Here is a 9,106-nt window from a genome sequence, read left to right as displayed (position 1 = left end):
ATATTTAGTCGACAAATGTAAATGCTTTATAATATATTTATACTTTTGTAATTTTTATACAAATTCAATAAATTAATAATCTAATAATTAATAAAAAAATTGATCCACCATATATTAATTATTAGAGCGTCGACTGTATAAGAAATAATATAATTTTGTTATCTAACCTAAATTTTTATAATATTCACACTCATACTATAGCGGATCTTATGGATGTAGTATGCAAAATTTGTAAGCCATGGGTTTAAATCCATTGATCCATGGTTATGGTCCATTGAACCATTAGGCCATCTTTATGAGGAAATTAGGCCTACCACCATAAAAGACCTAAATATTCTCACTTGCACCACCCAGCCCACGTTCTTTCTTTTTTACGATTATCATTTTCTTTCTTTCAGATTTCTTATTTTTGTTTTTCTTTTTTACGATTGTCAACATTTCTCAGCTCTCAGCTCAATCGCCTCAAGAAATCAGGTCTGGCCATAAATTAGATCGCGCTGGTTTGAGCTCTTAGGTGGCCGGCCTACTGAATCACGCACGTAGTCAGATTTGTTTTTCCATTTTATTAATCTCAATGATAGCTTTATTTAGGTTTAATTTTGAATTATATGTTAATTATTATTGTTACTGCTATTAGATTTGCTGGAAATTTGAAAGAAGAAATTTGAATTGGCTAAGAAGTTCAAGAACACAATAATCGTTAATCATCGGTGGATAGAAGATTGTGTAAAGCGACGGAAGCGTGTTCCAAAGCATCCTTCTGCAATTTTAGCTCATAAATTTTCAAGTTTGATTATATAGTTTTTCTGGTATTGAATGTGCGGTCAATTTTGATTTGCTTAGTGTAGGTGATTGTAGCAATTTTATTCACGTCCTATCATTCCAGGGGAGAAAATTTAGTGGAAGTTCTTGGCTCTGTGATGTGGTAAAAATTATATGAGCTATTTCTATTTGATTTTCTAGAGAGAAATAGAATAGTGTTAGATCATGAAGAATTATGAAGTTAAATGGCACTGATTTTGAAGACAGTGGTTGTGATTTTATCTTATTAGGCTGATAAGAATTTTCTGATGTTGTATGGATTAGCTTTGTAGCTTTGGACCCCAACGCATCTTCACACCAATATTCTATTATTTTCCAAAATTAAAGGACCATATATTCAAACTGTGATGTAAATTAAAGGACCATGCATTCATTAGTCAGTCATGCATTGCTATATTGTACCTTGTACAGAAGCAGCTTTAGTTCATATAAAAAAATATATTATAACTAAATCAGCTTTCACCTTATAATACTACTAATTACTAGTATAATTTATTATATAAAGTGATGACGAGTGAGTACTAGGCAGCTTGGATTTCACAACTTTTATTCTTAAGGAAATGGTGTGTCCTTACTTGCAGGTAAGCATGTATCTACATATTATGTTCATAAAGAAAAAAAAATATGAGTTAGATTCTGTCACAATATGCAAGACAGTTAAAGATGCAAGCTGTTCATTTCTTATCACGCCTTTGTTGATCATGTATCATGCGATGCAATGATTGCAGCTCTGAGGCAATATCGACATTACTTTTTGTGATTTGTGTGTGAATTGAGATTTTTTTAACAGAGTCGGAAAGTCCTTACTTTTTGTATATCGATGATAAACCAATAGTTGACTGTCAGTAGATTTTTAGTAAACCGATAGTTAAAAATTACTAAACCGATAGTTAAATACTGTTAGTAAACGTTAGGTTAATCGTTGGAAACTTGTAATAATTTTTATTATAATTATATTGTTAAATTGTTTGTAAACTTGAATTGTGTACTTTAAACATACTACGTACACTTTTAAAAAAAATAATGAATTTATTTTTAGTACACCGTTAGTTAACCGTGAATAAACCATCGATAAATTTATAGTTAATTTCCATCTTTTAAGAAATTAATATAAATTTTGTGATAGTACACCGTGAGTAAACTGATAATAGACCGTTAGTAAATTGATAATAGGCCAATAGTTAACTACTTATTAGTTAACTGATAGTAGACCGTAAGTTAACCACTCGTTTAAAAGATAAAATAATTTTGTATATATTTATAATACTGATAGTAAATCAATAGTAAAGTTATCTTTTAATAAATTAATAGTAAAAATTGTATTTTTTTACCAAAATATTATTTCCATCTTTTAAAAATAATAGCCAGTAAAGTCACAATCGTAAAGGACAAACAAATATAGTAAATTGATAGTAAACCAATAGTTAACTACCTATTAGTTAACTGATAGTACACCGTTAGTAAATTTATAGTAGACCAATTATTAAATATCTATTAGTTAACTGATAGTAGACCGTTAGTAAAGTTATAGTAGACCAATAGTTAACTATCAATTAGTATTGCTTTATGTTTGTTAATAGGTTACTAAAGATTTACTAACTGTTTGCCAAATACTTTTACTGATATGTTACACTTTCAACAACCTAAAAATAACTAATAAAATTTTCTAATAGATTTATAAAAGTTAACCAATAAACTTATTTTACGCCCTTTTAACATTGCAATAGGTTTATTATACTCAAAGTGTCTTAATAGATTACCAAATGTTAATTACAACTAGTAGACAATTGCTACTGTTGTTAGTATATTATATAAAGATTTATTAAAAGTTTACTATTAGATTACCAAATAATTACCAATAATTTTTTATAAAGAAAAATTAATACAGTTTACTGCAAGTTCACTAACAGTTTACTAAACAAATACTAAAATTTATAAAAACTAAAATACTAAATCAAATTGTATAAGGATATTTTTACTATTTGTTTATAGAATTTTAAGTGTTTACTAACATGTTATCGAATGGAAACTAATAGATATCCCAAGATTCAACAATTTTGTATCAATATACTATAAAAATATATGTATTATTAAGATACCCAAGGTTTCCAAAAAAGTTTATTATAGTTTCTAATATTCACCGATAATAAAACAATTTAAACCGGGATAGTATTGCTTTACGTTTGTTAATAGGGTATTAAAGGTTTACTAAATGGTTACCAAATATTTTAACCAACAGGTTACACTTTCAACTATTAAGTAACCAAAGATAACCAATAAATATCCATAAAGTTTTTTAATAGATTTTTAAAAATTAACCAATAAGATTTATTTTATATTTTTTAATATTGCTATAGGTTTAATAACAAGTTACTCAAAGTTGATTTAATGCAACAAAAGGACAACAAAAATGAGGCTACTTTTTTATATGAGTTCTCATGTGTTCCACTAAATGCTCCATTTTGTTGAATTGCCTAAGAAAGCCGCACACTTATGCCTAGAGTCCATGATAACGTGTAGTTGTATGAAATGGTGAGGAGTGAAGAGAAATGTAATGGAGATTATGATATTTATAATAAGGAGGAGCAAAATAATATGTTCCAAGTTGCAGCCAGAGATGAATGAAATCCGAGTTTTGAGCTTTTCTAACTTCTAACATTCGTTGTAATCCACAATACTTTGGGTCCACTACTCAACTTTATGATTCTCTCATATTCCAAACAACATGGCAGTAATATAAAAAGCAGACAACGTAAATAAAGACAATAGAAATGAGGCTACCCTTTTCTGGATTTAGTAAATTGTTAGTAAATATATAGTAAATTGTACCACTTTTAAACATTTCAATTTCAATTTGATAATAGGTTACTCAAAGTTGGTAAGATGATGAGATAGAACGAGATATTATCTCTCCTAGTACAGAGTCCTCCATCTCTGGAATTTTCAGCAAGCGATCTCGTCTCGTCCAAGATTGAAGGCTGGCGTGACAATATAGACAGACTTGCCCTTATCCCTTTCGACAGGGTGGCTGATTTTGTGAGGGGTGAATCTGCTAATAAAGATTGCCCAACACGATTTCATGTCGAAGCAAGACGACGTCGTCCTCCTCAATCTTCTTACAAGCAAAAAGTTGGCAGCGTTCTTGAGTACACTCTGTAAACTTAAACCATAGGGGTTTCTTTAACCCCATTATAACAAGACCCAAGCTTTCAAATCCCAAAAAATTTCAACAACAAAAATCAGTTAGTTAATACAAATTTGAAATAGAAATTCTTCTGCACAAATTCTTTCTGCCATTCCGCATCACCATCCAAACCCATAATTTTGTTTACAGACCTTACCACATCGCCATATTCATTACTGATTTACAAAACCCAGGCTCTAATTAATTTAATTTGAAAAGAATCGCTGTTAAAATCGGTTGAATGAATCTCTAATATTGGTTTTGTGATTTTGGAAGAGGTCTATTACCTTTTGCAGAAATCATATTTTTCAAAATATAAAGTTTATTTTTTATAACAAATATTAGTCAAACAGTAAATTTTAATTAACTTTAGTCAACAGGTGCTCTTGAGAATATTTGTGTGTTTAATAAGTATTTGTCCAAAAATCTCCATCTTTATTGCTATGTTGGGCCTTAAATTCAGACAACCTTCATATTTCACATTTTTTTGTTTTTTTATATTATAATGATGAAAAAAATGAACAAAAGATCAATACGGTTTCTCAATTTATATATCAAAATTAATTAACTCGGTTTCATTGTAATCAAGTACTCCTTCCGTTCTTTTTTAGTTGTCCATTTAGCCAATTTTATTTGTCTACAAATAGTTGTCCATTTAATAATTCCATGTGATATTAGCTACTTATCTTCCAAGTTTACCCATTCCTAATAAATGACCCTATGTTTTAATTTAAAAGGCATTTATTAACTAATAGGGTTATATTAGTATTTTTCTTTATAAATTAAGACAAAAAAAGCACTATCTTGGTATGTGCAATATTGGCTAAATGGACAACTAAAAAAGAACGGAGGTAGTATGAGATAATTAATTTAAACATAAATAGTATTATTTTTTTGATTTAAATAATTAAATGTGAATTAGTTAACTATGACACACATATTTAAGAATTAGAATGACTTTTTATTCAAAAGCAATTGAATAGAAAACTATCAAGTTTGACTATAATATTCGGATTACAATATATATACTCTCTTGAATGCAGCATAATAGACCTGATTTCCACTTAATGTGATTTTTATGAAATTGAATTAATGAATTAATAATCCTTTTTGGATTGCTTAAAATAATAGTAATTTTAATAAGTAAATGCAGGTTTATCTAAAGATTTAATCTCACATGTACTATCTTTTGACACCTGTTTTTTTAATCCTTTTAGATTTCATATCTTTTTTATTTATCGTAATGATTTTTTTAATTTTTTTTTAATTTTAAAAATACATTTTTTTATCTTTTTATGTTTAATGTCTGTCTTATATCAATTTTTATTAATTTTTATATTTTTCATAGTATATTTATGGTGTTTTATCGTGTATATACACCAATACTTCATGTATATCTTGCATAAATTCACCAGAACTTTGTGTGTTTATGATTACTACCAGTAACATCAAACTAAACAGTTAAACAAATAATAAATTACAAAAATATATAATTTATTGAAAAAATGACAGAATTGAATAAATAATGGACAAAGAAAAGTTATTAGCAATTAAGCATATTAACATTAGATTTAAAATAATTTGTGTACAAAAAAATAGTTACAAATAACAGTTAGATTATGAATTTTACAAAAAAATCCAAACAATAGCATAAAAAGCAACTTCATGGCAAATCGCCGGAAACAGCCATTTTTTGAACACAACACCACCTGAAAAAGACGACGGCAGCGCCAGTCTCTTGTGCTATAAACAATTAATCAACGCAGTCTCTTGTGCTATAGTCAGTTAATTTTTTTTATGCGTCATGGATTAAAAATAGAGATTTGACAGGGAGTGAGACGAAAGATTTGAAAAAAAGAGAGAGAAAGAGAAAAGCGATTGAATAACTTTTTCCGTATTTTATCGTATGAATGGAGCTTTAATAAAAGAAAGATTATAGAAATAGTTATTGAAGATAATTAGAATTTTATGGTCCATTTTGGTACAATTATTTTTTTAAAAATGGATTAATTTAAGGATAATCCCTCATCTAAACTCCAAACAAATTGGTTTTTTTTGTCGATATTTTGTTGTGTTGATGAGTAGAGGTAGACATAAAAATCTAATATCTATATAATAAAACTGGGTCCAAAATCACTGTACATTATACAGTAATTTTGGTCTCATATTCCATTAATGCCCCTCTCTTTTCCCCTTTATTTCTAGATTATGCCCTAGCTCACAAAAATAAAAAAATCCATTTATGCCCTTACCATTTCCTCCTTATTTCTATAATGCCCCTCTCTTTTCCCCTTTATTTTTAGATTATGTCCTAGCTCACAAAAATAAAAGAAAAATTCATTTATGCCTTTACCATTTCCTCCTCATTTCTAGGCCATGCCCCTTTTCTAAAAATTATTGTTTTGTTAAATATTTGTTTAAACAGACAAAACTAGCCTCGTCTTCAAATTATTTCTACGATTATCATCAATATATCATCACCCATTCATCTTCGTCTACTTTCAATCCACCATCCACAAATCTCATCTTCTTTCCTTTTTAAAATCCATTTGTTCCAGTCTCAAAATAAAATAGACCCATTTTTTATTATACTCTTTTTTTTAAAATCTGTTAATATAAAAATTTAAATTATAATTTATTTTCTATTAAAATTTCTAGCTTTGCTCTTATTTAAGCGCTAAATCAATTCTCTATTTCAATCAAAATTTATAAAAAGCCAGTTAGTTTGGATGAAAAAAATTAAAGAGATAGAAGGTACTATGTGCATCCGATCATAAAAGAAAACTACGAAAAACATATATAAACTTAATTTTTGTTATGCAAAAAGTTAAATGACATAAATGATGGTATGCATTACGTGAATGGAATTATTTTTATCCAATTGTAAATTTATACTCTCTATATGTATAATTTCAATTCACTATATTTTTCAATAATTTTTATTATTAAATTAATATTTTTCTATTGCTTATTGGAACATCACTAGATAAAGTATTGTTTATCAAAAGTAATCCTTCTCGAGGGTCTCTGCAAAAAGATAGTCCACCGGCTGTGATGTTTTAACTAATTTGTTGTGTGTAGTTCTTATATCGTATTATCAAAATTTTTCTAATATTTACTAATACTCAAGTAGTGCAATAAATTAATTGGGTTATCAATTACCAAAGCATATTATTCAATTGTTTTATTCAAATTGTTATTTGTTTTATTATTATTATTTTTGTCAAAGGTTAAAATATTTTTTTTTTATTAAAAAATATAAATTTCAAAGCGTAGCGAGGATTTCGTACTAGTATTTTATAAAGGTGGGTAAAATATGAAACAATATATAATTTATTCTATTTTTAATTTATAACAAAATAGAAAAGTAGATAGTCAAATGTAATATTGATAAATTCTATATTGATAGTATTATTTAAAAATTAATTTTATGAAATGATAACTACTTATATATAGTGCATAATTTCAATTAATAAAATTCTGATTATATGTTAAGTATGTTTAGCTATAACGATGATCATCCAAACCTAACGGACGTCCATATGGAGAATAACAGCCAACCTGTTGTTTTGTCCTTCAGCAATTATTTGACTTATAAAAGTGACACTTATCTAATTATATCAGTATTATTATTTAATGAAGTATTTTAAAGTGATTAGTTTAGTCCACGTATATGTTGCTAACCTTGTTATTATTTTTGTACTACATGGGACAGAAATATTATTTTAGGCTAATTTTTACTTATGTCAATGACAAAAAATAATGTGATTGCTTAATTTATTATTATATAAAAGTATTAGATCATAAAGCGTGGTTAAAAATAATTATTTGTCTTCTACATAGTTAAACCTAAAATGATCGAGTAATTTCATTCAAATAGTTATATAAAAAATATTACATTATATAGTATGATTAAGAAAACATGATTCTCTATCTTCCATATAGATAAAAATAATAGCTGAATTATCGAAATATAACAAATAAATTGTTGAAAATAAAAAATTAATAGATATATAGATTTGCGGCTGATCTACAAAGAGTGAGTTAAAGTAATAATAGAAGTAGATTTTAATCAATTTAATTAGAGAAGTAGAACTTGTCTAGGTTTTGTTAGAGAAATCATTTTTCTAATTAAATGAAATTCAACCCCTCAATTTTTCAAAAATAGATAGACAAAAATGAATCAAGTAAAAAAATGATATTTTCAGAAAGTTGTATTGAATTAACGCTCAATTAAGTGAGGCTTATTCATCAATAACCACTATTATAATTTATTTTTAACTTTAGTTAACTTTCATAAAGATTTTCATTATTCAGATTTGACCAGATTCAAGTCGAATTTAACCAGATTTGAGAGTTTTTAAAATATAAAAATTTAACTTCGGTTTGATTTCGATTGTGGATTCAATTCAGTTCAAATCCAACCCTTTAACTAAATTTATATAAGATTAGAATAAATAAAAATTGAATCTACAATCAAATAGAATGATGTCCAACGTTTATACCATCTGATTTATAGTTTACTGATAGAGATTAGAACAAGTTTATGCGGACATATTTCTTGTTTCTAAAATTAAAATTTATATGCATTCACAAAAAAACAGATTTTGTTATGAGTTTAGACTCTAATCAAGCCGAAATTAAACTTTAAATTTGATGTTCAAACTTGGTCCAAGATTGGTGAGTCGAACCCAATGCACAAACACGCAAACATGTCTAGATCCTCTAAATAAAGTATCTACTTATCTATCAATTCTAAATAAAATTGATTAAAATTTTGATGGATGAGAATTGATAGATCAGAAATAAGTAAAATCTTATCAATGTGATCTTCAATAACATATACGTATAAGGATTCTATTTTAGGTAGTTGGTTCATTTGGCATACACAATTTATAATCAGCGGTGCATTTAATGTATGGTGTCGTAACGGTATTGACTTATTGTACTATATTTCCATTTCATGTACTAATTTATTTTCCCAAAACTTTAATGATTGAAATTAAAATTCATTATTTTAAGAATCGAACCGATTGATTCAATCGATCATCCGCAAAAAAACAGTTATCCGATTTGAATTCGATCTAAAAACATAAACAC

At 27.1% G+C, this 9,106-nt stretch overlaps 1 long non-coding RNA gene across 1 annotated transcript; it reads left to right on the top strand.

The window, feature by feature from the left end:
* Nucleotides 1–212: 212 nt before the first annotated feature.
* LOC126662010 (uncharacterized) lies at nt 213–1,071 on the top strand. Its single transcript, XR_007635692.2, has 2 exons — nt 213–539; nt 638–1,071. It is a non-coding gene; the product is annotated as an uncharacterized LOC126662010 (long non-coding RNA).
* The last annotated feature ends 8,035 nt before the right edge of the window (nt 1,072–9,106 follow it).

Source organism: Mercurialis annua, linkage group LG8 (genome assembly GCF_937616625.2).
Source record: "Mercurialis annua linkage group LG8, ddMerAnnu1.2, whole genome shotgun sequence".
NCBI classification, from domain to species: Eukaryota; Viridiplantae; Streptophyta; class Magnoliopsida; order Malpighiales; family Euphorbiaceae; genus Mercurialis; species Mercurialis annua.
Note: the sequence above shows the minus strand (reverse complement) of the source record. Positions and strands in the feature narration are given on the sequence as shown.